Here is a 14,826-nt window from a genome sequence, read left to right on the forward strand (position 1 = left end):
AAATGGTAATCAGAAATAATTTGTTATAAAAAAAAGACTAAAATGTGTTGACTAAAACTGACTAAGACTAAGATACCTTTAGCATGTGTGGAGGAGAGAGAGATTAGAGAAGGGATCAAAAGAGTATACTTATATACTGATACTTATAAACACATGAGCTGCATCAGCATGTGTGGAGGAGAGAGAGATTAGAGAAGGGATCAAAAGAGTATACTAGTATACTGATACTTATGAACTTTAGATTAGAACATCATCATGTGTGAAAAGAACAAGATAAAATCCTGATGGTGGAACACTAGAAAGAACATCACAGAGAAAAGAACAGAACATCACAGCCAAAACACTAGATTAGAACATCACAGAGAAAAGAACACGTCGGAACACTAGATTAGAACATCACAGAGAAAAGAACAGCCACGTCAGAACACTAGATTAGAACATCACAGAGAAAAGAACAGCCATGTCAGAACACTAGATTAGAACATCAAAGAGAAAAGAACAGCCATATCAGAACACTAGATTAGAACATCACAGAGAAAAGAACACATCGGAACACTAGATTAGAACATCACAGAGAAAGAAACAGTCAGACATTGATTGAACACTAGATTAGAACATGACAAGGAGAAAAAGAACAGCCACATCAGAACACTAGATTAGAACATCACAGAGAAAAGAACAGCCACATCGGAACACTAGATTAGAACATCACAGAGAAAAGAACAGCCATGTCAGAACACTAGATTAGAACATCACAGAGAAAAGAACACGTCGGAACACTAGATTAGAACATCACAGAGAAAAGAACAGCCACGTCAGAACACTAGATTAGAACATCACAGAGAAAAGAACAGCCATGTTGGAACACTAGATTAGAACATCACAGAGAAAAGAACAGTCATGTCGGAAATTCCAGTGTTCTCACGAAAGCACAATTGAATTGTCTCTGCGAAACACTCTGGCAATGGGCATCTCATGCATCTTCTATTCTCTTGTAGGCTTGCGGTTGCAGATCTAACATGTTAATATGGGTACCAATGAATACAGAAAGATAACTCAGCCGCCATGCATACCCCACATCCACTGTGAATGAGACATACCATTACTGGACCTACATACACACATCCACTGTGAATGAGACATACCATTACTGGACCTACATACACACATCCACTGTGAATGAGACATACCATTACTGGACCTACTGTACATACACACATCCACTGTGAATGAGGCATACCATTACTGGACCTACATACACATCCACTGTGGAATGAGTGTACCATTACTGGACCTACATACACATCCACTGGGAATAAGGCATTATCCAATACTAAAAACACTTTCGTAAGGGTACATGAACAATCACTTTCTCACATTCTGATTTGGAACACTTTCTCCTAAACACTTGTCATTATTGACCACTTTAGTTGAGGGACCACAGACATGGCGAACTCATGACAATTAACCTTAAATTCATGCAATCATGATGACCATGAGGAGTCATAAGATATGAATAAAGTAATGCATAAATCACAAATCAATTCATGCATTAATTCATGATAATTCATAAACTGACTCCACACTCTTGTGTAGCATGAGCAATAACTGCTCTCATGGAAACATAAAACATGAAAGACCCAACTGGACCTACAGTTCTTGTGTAGCATGAGCAACAACTGCTCTGAATTAAACATAAAACATGTGAAAGCCCATCAGTTCACGCTTGGTTACACGTGCGACATAAATAATTATAAATAGCCAGATGAGACATACCATTTGGACCTACATCCAAGACATGAAATATCATGTCTATCACATCACTGAGGATATCCCTCATCTTTCCACTTGAATCAGTTCATTACTGACCTCATACAGACATCCACTGTGAATGACATATCAATACTGGGACCTTTGTTTCCTTGTGAAATGAGTTACAAATTACTGACCTCATATATCATCCACTTCGTGAAATGATCACCCAATGGGCACTGGACATTTGTTTTCTCTTGTGAAATGAAATCCCAAATTAACTCATTGAATGCCAAGCTGTTTCCGGAGCTTTGTCTTAGAGTGCCTGCAATCTAGACCATTGTTGATGATTTTTGTACAGCCAAAGCATATTCTGTGTTATAGCTATGAACACATACAATGGCTCGTTTAAAGGTGACGCTTTGTATACTCAGTGGAGACATACCATTACTGGACCTACATACACACATCCACTGTGAATGAGACATACCATTACTGGACCTACATACACACATCCACTGTGAATGAGACATACCATTACTGGACCTACATACACACATCCACTGTGAATGAGACATACCATTACTGGACCTACTGTACATACACACATCCACTGTGAATGAGGCATACCATTACTGGACCTACATACACACATCCACTGTGAATGAGGTGTACCATTACTGGACCTACATACACACATCCACTGTGAATAAGACGTATCAATACTGGGAAACACTTTACGGTAAGGGTACATGAACAATCACTGCTCACATTCTGATTTGAACACAACTTTCTCTAAACACTTGTCATTATTGACCACTTTAGTTGAGGGACCACAGACATGACGAACTCATGAGCAATTAACCTTAAATTCATGCAATCATGATGACCATGAGGAGTCATAAGATATGAATAAAGTAATGCATAAATCACAAATCAATTCATGCATTAATTCATGATAATTCATAAACTGGACCTACACTCTTGTGTAGCATGAGCAATAACTGCTCTCAAGGAAACATAAAACATGTGAAAACCCAAAAGCCCATCAGTTCAGCACTTCAGAGTCACACATAAGGAATTAAAACAAATCGGCTGACATTACGTTTGGTTACATCAAGACAAAATATCATAAATATCTGGAGGCTTAAGGATATCCCTCATCCAACACATGAAGCTTCCTGTCTCCTTCACATCCTGAAGAAATCTCAACCTTTCCTTGGTCAGTTACACTGACCTCATATAGAATATCACAATGGGCACTGGACATTTGTTTTCTCTTGTGAAATGAAATCCCAAATTAACTCATTGAATGCCAAGCTGTTTTCGGAAGCTTTGTCTTAGAGTGCCTGCAATCTAGACCATTGTTGATGATTTTTGTACAGCCAAAACATATTCTGTGTTATAGCTATGAACACATACAATGGCTCGTTTAAAAGGTGACACTTTATGCTCTCAGTGGGTGCAAACCGTGTATTTCTACACGCCTCTGTTCCTGAGAAATCCCAAGCTAAACAGTGGCTAGTTTTCATCAAAATCGCTGTTTTTTTCTAGAAATGGGGATATAACGTCTTTCATGAAATATGAAGTGTTGCCTGTAAACTTTCCGGGAAGTGATCATAGACACTAAAGGAAGTGATCAGCGAGACCTGGCGAGACTGCCACCTAGTGATAGACCCACGAAAATGGCCTGGTTTTGAGCTGACGTGCATGAGTCACTGATTCGACCCAAAGCGGCAACCGAGTTATGATAAAATGTCCAGATAAAACGTCCGTTTTCATGAGTTTTGATCGTCATATATTTAGTTTCCATTCATCACAGAGTTCCCAAAATCACATATAAGGTGTGTTAGAGTGTCTAGTTTTGTAATATTACGTTTTTGGCACTCAACGCATTTTGGCACTCGATGAGTTAAGTACCTACCTGAGACAGGTACGAGGAAGTGGTAGTGTAGCGACTAAGAGACTTGTTTAGTATACAGTAGTCACAGAAAGCCATGGGTTCGATTCCTGGCTCCCACTGTTGTGGCCTTGAGCAAGGGCCCTCAAATTAGTAAACATAAGGCACTTAACCAAGTTACTACAGGGAGACTGGCCCCTCAAATTAGTATCCATAAGGCACTTAACCAAGTTACTACAGGGAGACTGGCCCCTCAAATTAGTATCTATAAGACACTTTGGATAAAACTGAGCGCTAAATGCATAAGTAAGATGCGGAGTACTCACCTGATGTAGTTATGAAGCAGGTATGCAGCATCCACCTGAAGCTCTCCACTCTGTGCTTGTGTTTAGAGGCAGGCGTGGACTGGTCCTTAAGGATAGTGATGAACACGTCAGTGATGAGGGATGGATCACCACGCCAACTATTGCTGTGAAGACAGGACACATGTTTGACTTGCAAATAGATGGAAAACAACAACAAGAAAGAAAAAAAAAACAAAGCCACACAGTAAAGTGTCACGCACAGCACAACACCATTCAAATTAGGCCCACATTTGAATTCTGACAGTTTTTGTTATGATACACACAATACAAAGAGCTCCTGTCAAGAAAAACTCATTGTTGTTCAAAGTCAAAGTCTGCTTTATTGTCAATTTCTTCACATGTCAAGACATATAAGAGATCGAAATTACGTTTCCCACTATCCCACGGTGGAGACAAGACATATTTTACAATTAGGTCCACAGACAAACATAACATTCAAGTAAACAATATAAAAAGTAAATAAGAAGGCACATACAATGAAGAAATAAGAGCAGCAAAATTTGGGTTGAAATTGTGCAATTGTGCATACAGTAGACAGTCAATATAATAGTGCAAAAGTCAGGCCAATAAATGGCTGAGGTAGTTCTGTTTGACCTAAGTATGCAAGTGGCATAGTGGTGCAAGTTATGTAAGAGCAGCAGAAGTGTGTTCAGAAGTGTTTTCAGGACAACAACAACAAGTTGCAAAGTGTTCATTGTCTGTCAATCTGAGCTCTCTGTCTCTCTCTCTCTCTCTCTCTCTCTCTCTCTCTCTCTCTCTCTCCAGGGAGACTCAGGAGGGCCTCTAGTGTGCAATACTAAACTTCAGGGTCTTGATGCGTACACCAGCCAGGACTGCAGGAACAGAGCCTATCCGCAGGTCTACACCCGGGTCTCTGCAGGAACAGAGCCTATCCGCAGGTCTACACCCGGGTCTCTGCAGGAACAGAGCCTATCCGCAGGTCTACACCCGGGTCTCTGCAGGAACAGAGCCTATCCGCAGGTCTACACCCGGGTCTCTGCCTTCCTGCCCTGGATCAAGGTGATGGGGAGGAAAGAGAGGGACCCATGAGCCACATTGCTGTGTTTGCGTTAGTGTTTCTCTCTCTTTCTTTCTTTCTTTCTTTCTTCCTTTCTGTCTTTCTTTCTCTCTCTCTCTCTGTATGCGCTTATGTGAATTTTAATCTACAGCATAACTTATTTTAATGTACATCTCCCCAGGGCTTTGTTTACAATAAAACAATCAATTTATTTGATACTGAGTGCTTATTGGCTGCATGTCCACTGTCCCCTCCTCTTCTAAAACAGTGAAACTACATACATTCTGTTCATGCAGATATAACCTGTTAACATGGGCGCTGAAATGAAACAGGACACAGTTGCCACATTAACACAATGCATGCGATCAGTGAATTTTGCACCATGGGGGCAAGACCTAATGAGAAAAAATAAGATGGCAGGCAGGGGGTTAACCGACTTAGATGGTCTTGTTGCTATTTTGACACAAACTGAAACACACACACACACACAGGAAGCCACAACAAGTATCACGAACCCCCCCCCCTAAAAACTTTAGCCTACTTAAGATTAATATACAAGTATAATGTCTAGTCAGTAGGCCTAGGCTACACCATATAAGGCTTATAGATAGAAATTGTGAAAATATGTAGATTTTGGTAGTTTGGTCTTTTCATGTAGGCTTGGCAACTAGCCATCTAGCAAGCTATAGACCTGAATAATATGCACATGAATTGACACTTGTTAAACTCAACTCATCATGTCTTTTGTATCATTTAACCCACCATGGGCAATGCTAAAGTCACTGTTACAAACAGTGCAGCGTGCAAGACTAGGCCTATCATTATTTTTTACTCTTATGAGACAAGGCTAGCCTACACTTTGAAATGGGTCTTACATTTTCCTTTTTTTGAGGCACTGACTCTGCCATGGCACTCCTGTTCCTACATTGAACTGATTAATTAAGTTCGGGAGAAAAGAGATAAAAGCCCGCCTACACCGAAAACTGATTGGTTGATTTAGCGAAATAGGCCAATCAGGATGCTCTCTGTCTTGGATGCGCTCAGGCTCACACGCACCACCCCTCTCTCTCTCTACCGTTGTGTCTACACTCAGATGTACACGCGGTCTCATATGCGTGCTCTTGATCGCTTGCTCTAGATTCCGGGAGATTTTATCTAATTTGCGGGCGTCAGGGAGCCGCTATCAATATGCGGGAGACTCCCAGAACTTCCGGGAGACTTGGGATGTCTGCATCATGCAATCAGTGAATTTCACACCATAGTGGCAAGAACTAATGAGAAAAAATAAGATGGCAGGGATGGGGTTAACCGACCTAGATGGTCTTGTTGCTATTTTGACACAAACTGAAACACACACACACACACCAGAAGCCACAACAGCCCATCTCTTGCCTCATGTCTGCAGGTATTTTTATTGACTTTTGTCAGACACACATATGCTATGCTAACTTCTGACATACACATAGATGCTATGCTAACTTGTGTCAGACACACAGAAGCTATGCTAACTTGTGTCAGACACACAGATGCTATGCTAACTTGTGTCAGACACACAGATGTTATGCTAACTTGTGTCAGACACATTGATGCTATGCTAACTTGTGTCAGACACACAGATGCTATGCTTCTGATAGACTCACGCTATACTAACTGCTGCTGTTAATCTACTGATAAGATAAGGGTGAAATAAATGAGAAGAAGTAAGTCCAGTAAGTGCTGTAGTCTAATTACTGCTCACTGGTGCTGCTGGGCCACACTACTCACTACACACTGCAGTCTGCACACTACACTACTCACTCACTACACTCTGCACACTACACTACTCACTCACTACTTACTGCACACTGCAAAGGTGTTGCAATTCATTATAATTTGATGTCATGTTAATCTCAGGTAAGGTAATAGTTGTGAATGAATTATCATTTGATCTCATATTAGGTAAGGTTATAGTTGTGAATTCATTATAATTTGATCTCATATTAATCTCAGGTAAGGTTATAGTTGTGAATTCATTATAATTTGATCTCATATTAATCTCAGGTAAGGTAATAGTTGTGAATTCATTATAATTTGATCTCATATTAGGTAAGGTTATAGTTGTGAATTCATTATAATTTGATCTCATATTAATCTCAGGTAAGGTAATAGTTGTGAATGAATTATCATTTGATCTAACATGGAAATGATATACCCTGCCATAATGCTGATGATCTGTGGATACTTGTGGACTATCAGGTGGCGTGCAGAGTGGCATCTTTGGTGGTCGTGATGGGCCAAGCCCCCCCAGACCCTACATGGCCTCACTGCAGACACGGGAGACACCACGGGTGTGGAGGAGTGCTGATCAGAGAGGACTCACGTGCTGACTGCTGCACACTGTTATAATCGCAGGTGCGACCATACTTGTGCATGCGTGCGTGTGTGCATGTGTGTGTATGTGTGTGTATGTGTATGTGTGTGAGTAAGGAAGAAACGTGGGGTTCCTCTTGTAAGTGTTTATATTAATGAGCCACACTAAAGCAAATGCTTGTGTCTTGTGTCTGTCCTCATTCATGTTAGTTGTTGATTGTGTGTTATAGTGCTATATTATATTACATTACATTTGGCTGACACTTTTTAACCAAAGCGACTAACAACATGGTAAACAGTAAGTTTTAGAACAATTCTCACAATTTTAGGACAGTTTAAAAAACATTAGAGTACAGTAAGAATAAGTGCGTCGGTGAGTGCTGTTTTTAACAGTTACTTGTCAGTTTAAAACGGCTGGTGAGTGCTAGGATCAGTAAGACTTGTTGTAAGTGTTGCTATATGTGCTATATAAACTATATTTTAGTGCTATGTTTCTTTTAATGAACAACCCACAATGACTGATTGGACTCTTTGTAATCATATTGGTTGTTGTGTGCATGCCTTAGTGATCCCCTAGACGACATAGTGCTGGGCGCCCACAACATCAGTAAGCAGGAGAAGAGCCAACAGCACATTGGCATCTCTGAGTTCATCCCTCACCCAAAGTACCCCAAGAAGAAGCTTCGCAATGACGACCCCAGGACTCGAGAGCATGACATCATGCTGTTGAAGGTGAATCAATTTAATCAGTGATTTACCTTGACTTAGCTAGCTTGCCTCAAAGGCTATTACTATATGCTAATTTGTTGTAAATGCATATTCCAGTTTTACTCAAAATTAGTCTGCTTAATTAGTCTAATTATTAGTTTTGATCCTTAATGAATGTTTACCCTCATTATCATCCCATATCAAATAGACCATCGGTTATTCTTAAACTGGAGTTGTCCTTTGAGAACACTGTTGCATTCTGTATACTGTTCACTCCTCAGCTGAAGACAAGGCTACATTTGAACAAGTTTGTGAAGGTGTTGGAGCCCCCTAAGACATATGGGAAGATCCGGCGGGGGAGCAGTGTGTGAGGTGGCTGGGTGGGGGAAGAGGGTCCTCGGGCGAGAAGCAGAGAGTGTCCTGTACGAGGCTGAAGTCATGCTGGACAAGACAGCGAACTGTGAAGCGAAATGGCAGCAGTATTACAACCAGGACCAGATGACCTGCAGCGTCCCTGACGGCAGAGGAGGATTCTGTCAGGTAAGTCAGCACCCATTTCTGACTGGCCAGGAATGACCAGGGCCATATTTGGACACAGGCATCTCACGTCAGCTGAAATCATTTGCAGTGATTTTGATGGATGCAGTTGTGAGCTGTGTTGAATTAAATCTCTTAGATCATCATACCACCAATACTGTTATAGTTTGTTATAGTTATAGTTGTTATAGTTTAGTTGACCAACCATAAAGGGAGTGTCTAATGTCCAGTGTGATCCATAAGATCAGGAATGTCATATGGTTCAACAAATGACCACTATGAGGAAACCTGGCCTGTCCTTTCTGCTGACATCGTAGCAAAGACACACAGTTCTGCATGACTTTTCACTTCCTTAATAGAACAGGTCATAAATTGTGTCAGAGAGCACTGTCTCCTGATTGGCTTGTCCCATGTTCCATTTGTTGCCAGGGTGATTCTGGAGGTCCTCTCATCTGTGGAAAGGGCAAGGCCAAGGTCCTGTATGGAGTCACAGCCTACACAGGTGCACCGTGCGATACCCCAGAATACCCAGAAGTCTACACGAGAGTGCCCCACTTCCTGCCCTGGATCAAAGACGTTATTGGTGTGAATGATGCTCTGTAGACAGGAACTCAGAGGCATAGTGTTCAGGAGAGAGAGCCAAACTACATGATTATCTCATGACTTAAACTACAAACTACATGATTATCTCACTGCCTTATATATTTTTTTTATTTATTTATTTTTTTTTTAATTGCAAGGGTCCCTTTTCTTTTTTTCTGTTTGACGTATGACACAAGCTTACAAAAATCATTACAAGGTGCAAAAGAACCCCTTTTTAAATAGTGCTCTTAAATCTGTCACTCAAACAATATTCCTGACCCTCACCAAGTAACCACAAACTGTTCAAAAGAGAGCCGAAGTCCCGCCCCTTCCGTTTGCCTCCATGGGACCTATCTTTCTATGTCTATGGCGAAAAATAAATTATTTTCTGGTCCCGGTTGACTTGTGCCTTGAATTACCCATATGATGTTTGTCAATTTTAAAGACAATTTTTCATGTAAAGACATTTGCAGTTTGTTTCGTAACTATTGAATTACAACATTGTGAAAGATTGTAATTCCAACGACTACAAACCCATCAGTCGCGCTAGTGACGTTATCTCATTCACAGCCACACTAGATTGTACAAGCATATCAGCAACAGGTCTTAATTGGGCTTTCCTTGCCGATGAAAATACCATGAGTCAGAGGATTAAACACATCAGGTAAGTTGTTCGTCCATAGACTGTACATTAGATACTGTTAAGTTACATAGCAGGCAGCAAGATGCAACCGTTAACTAGCATAACAGCTAATCTTATCGTTTCATTACGTTGGTGACATACATCGTTCGAGACGAGAGATGTAGTCCACTGAGTGGACAAAACCAACCTTTTGAAGTTTATCGAACAACAGTACTTTCTTGATGTGAAAAATTATCTTTTAAATTCACACACATCATATGTGAAATTCGTGACACAATTCAAACTGGACCAAAAAATAACTGTTACCTCTCCATTAACTCCCGTTCATATTTTTTTGAAAGATAGGTCCTTGTAGCGGAAGTAAAACGGAAGTCACTGGGACACTCTATGATGAAGCACATACAATCATACACAATCGCCACCAGTCATGTGGCCATTACAGCTGCCCATATTGCAATGCCAATCAAAGCTAATCTTTTTTGGTCAGTACGGCTCCCCAGAGTGTAATGTCACAATTGCTCCAACTTATATTTGCCATTCCACACCATGAAAGGCAAACGAGAGAGAGAACTAGAGAAATGAAAAGTCATGAGATATTTAGAACATTTCAATATGTGGTGGTCACAATAAAGCACACACTGTAACACACACGTTTTTGAATTGGGTCTTTTGTAACATCTCTCTATCATATAACCTGGAGGACAACCCCTTAATGTGAGACCCATATTGCAGAGGCAGAGCAGTCTGTTATCAGCAGTACCATGCAGTTGATGATGTTTTTTAAGACCATCATGTGAAGACAGACCACTCTCATTGAAAGCCAAGTCTATGGCTTGAGGTGTGTGTGTGTGACTGCAGACCGGACAGACTTCAAAGCACTACTACACTGCTGATTATTGACTTGGGTTGCCTTTGTGTGGCGAAAAGTAGTCACACTGAGCACAAATACCCTCCATCAGCTGGCACACATTCAGCTGCTAGCGCGAAACACGGGTCCAGTCAGATTACTAAATGTAAGCAAAACAGTGCTAGCATTTTCACACTACTCTTGCTCACGATCTGCCGCAAATCAAAATATGTCCGCTACTAAGCTGCCCTGGGTCTTTTGGTTGTGGAAGAAAGGCAGAAAAAAATACCAACAGGATCAGGATCACTTTTATTGTCTTAATTGAGGGATGGATTGGGAGGGAGGGAAAGTGGGCTGGGGGAGGACAGGATTGGGGCACATACATTTTGGGGGGCAGGTACGTTGGGGGCACGTGGAACACTTAATTATAAAAAAAAATTACACGCACATGTTGAATGAAATTTGACTTGTGCTGCAATTAGTAAATCAATATACAATTAAGACAATAAAGAGACCAAAATGTGTTAATTTATGTTGCCTAACAAAACCTATACAACAGAAAACGTTAGTCTTAACACATAGATTTGCAATTGCAAACTCTACGAAATTATTTGTAGCCTATGTGGTCGTCCTCTCCGTTATCTGTCATTGACTTGGGCTACAGCGTAAAACTTTATCAGGTGACCAGTCGGCTAAAAATGCTTATTGTTTGATGCTGTATGAGAGATTTTACTGCACAACAAAAATGATTACACGTTGGGCTTTAGAGGGCAAACTGTAATGCGATTTTACTTGATCTGTAAGAGACAATAAAGAGACCAAACAGTACTCCAGAAGGAGTTATTATGACCGCGGCACTTGGCAGCGTGATCATATAGGTTTAATCAGATTTTTCTTTTTTTTTCTTTTTTTTTTTTTCTTTTTTTCGCGATGCCCAAATTTCCGATCAATGATTCCCGGGACACTGAAAGACCGGAATTTACACTGTGGTGGACATGTAACCCCACATGGATAGCATGGAACCATCGTTTTTCGTTTTGATCTGTAGCCCCCCAGCTGAATTGGACCCCGAAAAGGAGGGTAGGGCAGACACAGTTTTCCTGTGAATATCTCGAAAACCGTAGGGTTTAGGAGGACCATTTTTTTTTTGTATGTTGATCTCAAGGGGCCATGTCAACCCATTCCATAACCACTCATTTCATGTATAGCGCCACCTAGTTAAACACAAAAAGTAAAAATGAGGTGGTGTAATTGAAGGTATCTGTGACCTAACATAGTCAAAACTACTTGCGAAATTGGAAGTGTAGGATCATTATGACACCCTCTGTCTGCACGCCAAGTTTTTGTGGAATTCCGTTCATGGGGGGCCACACAATAAATTAATTTATGTTACTATACACCAACTGGCCTGTAGGTGGCCGAGACAGTTTTCTGTGAATATCTCGAGAACCGTAGGGCCTAGGAGGTCCACCTTTTTTTTTTTGTATGTTGGTCTTAAGGGGCATGTCCAACCCATCCCATTACCACTTATTTTCATGTATAGCGCCACCTAGTTAAAAATTAAAAGCAAAAATTAGGTGTTTTCATCTCAATATCTCTGGTTGACAAGGTCAAAACTGCACGAAATTAAAAGTGTAGGATCATTATGACACCCTCTGAATGCATGCCAAGTTTTGTGTACTTTTCGTTCATGGGGGCCTTACAATAAAATAATTTATGTGTACATTTAGTGGCGCATACACCAACAAGGTTCGGGGACACTGAAAGACCGGGGTACACAAAACTTGGGGGCATGTACTTACACATGGATAGCATGGAACCATCATTTTTAGTTTTCATCTGCAGCCCCCGCTGGACTGGACCCCGAAAGGAGGGTAGGGCGAACACAGTTCTCTGTGAATCTTTTTATGGTATGTTGGTCTCAAGGCCCACATCAACCTGGCTCATAATCAAAAATGTAAAAGCGGTAAAAAATGAAAATGCAATATTATTCTGCTTTAATGCTTTATCTTCAGTTAAAGATGTTCAGAACTGCACCAAATTTTATGTGTATGATTGACCTGGCATTCTCTGGGGGTCTGGGGTATGCCAAGTTTAGTAGAATTTCATCCATGGGGGGGGCTAAAAAATTAGGTTATGTGTACATTTAGTGACTGTACACTCATTGGCCTAATAAATGGCGGTGCACACATATAAACATGCACACACACAGGCACCCACATACTATCGGTATTAGAACGGCCGATACATAATTACAAATTCAATAGGATCAAAAGAAAGCCAAATATTCATCATCATCATGGCTGCATTTTCAGTATTGGCGATAAGTAGTCGTTTGTCCACTAGATGGCGATCGTTGCAGTGAGGACGTAATTTTTTTTGGAAGTTAAAAGTGGGTTGAAAAAATAATGGACACTTTCTACAAGGACTGTAATTTACGCAGCGAACATCTAATAAGGACAGGACGATGTTCACATGAAGTTGAAGTGAGGATGTTTTATCGGACATGCTTGGTTTTACTGCAGAAAACGTTAATCTTGTAATATCAATAAGGACCTAGGTAATGTTACCGTTAGCGTTGGTTGAGTGATGGAGGCCCATTTGATTGATTGCATTTGTAGAAAACTATAAATCGCGGTTATACCAAACAAATTGATAGCAGCACTGTTTGTATCTTTTCGACTGTCATTTATTGCCAAACGTGCTACAAAATCATTCTGTGCAATGGAAGATTTACCAACGTTACCGGGTCTGATACAGTTTTGCCTATACATGGTGAGACTGAGACGCCTGTTTATTTTGTTTAAAGCGCGTGCAGGGTGTGAAGGGAATCGATGTGCTTTGATTCCAGCTTGGTAGTTGTAGTCTGTGAAATTAAAAAGAGCCGTGAAGTATCCAAACAATGACACCTTCATTTCATTAATGGCTGCTTTAGCAACACACCTTAAGCTACTGTGTAGTGGGTCCCATTTGAAGTGGCTACTTCATTTCCTTGACTCATGGAACTGCGTGAATGTTCAACTTTCGCCCGCGATATGGCAGTTTAAAGTCGCTTGATACTGTAAAAGGCGTAAAGCCATTGGTTTCAAAGGAGATTACATTTATTCACAAAGCATAGCCTATTGACAATTTATGTTGTAAACAGGCTTACCTTATAATCCTATATTTATCAGCCTATATTTGCAACGAACAATAACGGACCTCTTCAACTTTGGCCGTTAAAATGTGTATGAACAGCTGACGCATTTCATCAAGGCCCATTTGGACATGTATCAGTTATTTGCACCACTGGTTAGATGTAAAAACAGCATTTACCGTTTCAGACTACTGTTACTTAATTTGTGCATTAACAATAGCGTTTCAGACTACTGTTACTTAATTTGTGCATTGACAATAAAAAGTATTACATGAACTAAAGATGACTAAAATCTTATGTAGAAGAAGAAACATTCACAAAAATCCATCCATCCAAAATGACCTTTGTTTTTGATAGCTGTTGGTTGGCATGGAACTGATGATAGAGATGTTTTTTGTTTATAAATACATAAAAATAAATAAATAAATAAATAACATTATGCTGATACCTTTTGCTTTTCCCAAATACAATGTAGCCTACAGGTGCAAGTGACCTTTCATCAATCCAGTTGCAATGGATGAACTGTGATGACCTGCCCTACTTGTGATTGTTTAGAGATTTTTAAAGGTTTTATAACAATGCTACATCTTCTTTGGCTATTCTACAATCTATTCACCTTTTCAGCACAAGTAGGCTACTTTCTGTGCAAAGACACACACACTCAGGCATGCCAAACAAGCATACACAAAAGTTTCAAAGTGGGGATGGAGTAAAAGATGGAACAAATTGAAGTGTGATTTATTTTCGTGAATGGATGTACAGGACTGGCCCGGCTGTCATATTTTTGTACCGCTATCGCGCGTACATCTATTTTTTTTTTTAGTTTTAAGGTAGCTGAGAGTAGCGCACCACTCTTTTTTTCAGGCGAGCGACAAAGCGGAAACAGGAAGATGGACTAGTTCGAGGGGCAAGCGAGAGTTGCAGTGTTTTGTTACAGTCGTGAATTTGTAATAGTTTGCTGGAGAAGTTAATAAAGTTACCAGCGATAG

The 14,826-nt window shown here is 40.4% G+C and overlaps 1 pseudogene; it reads left to right on the forward strand.

The window, feature by feature from the left end:
* Nucleotides 1-4,831: 4,831 nt before the first annotated feature.
* LOC125292243 lies at nucleotides 4,832-9,232 on the forward strand (annotated as a pseudogene).
* Nucleotides 9,233-14,826: the final 5,594 nt, after the last annotated feature.

Source organism: Alosa alosa, chromosome 3 (assembly GCF_017589495.1).
Source record: "Alosa alosa isolate M-15738 ecotype Scorff River chromosome 3, AALO_Geno_1.1, whole genome shotgun sequence".
Classification (NCBI taxonomy): Eukaryota; Metazoa; Chordata; class Actinopteri; order Clupeiformes; family Clupeidae; genus Alosa; species Alosa alosa.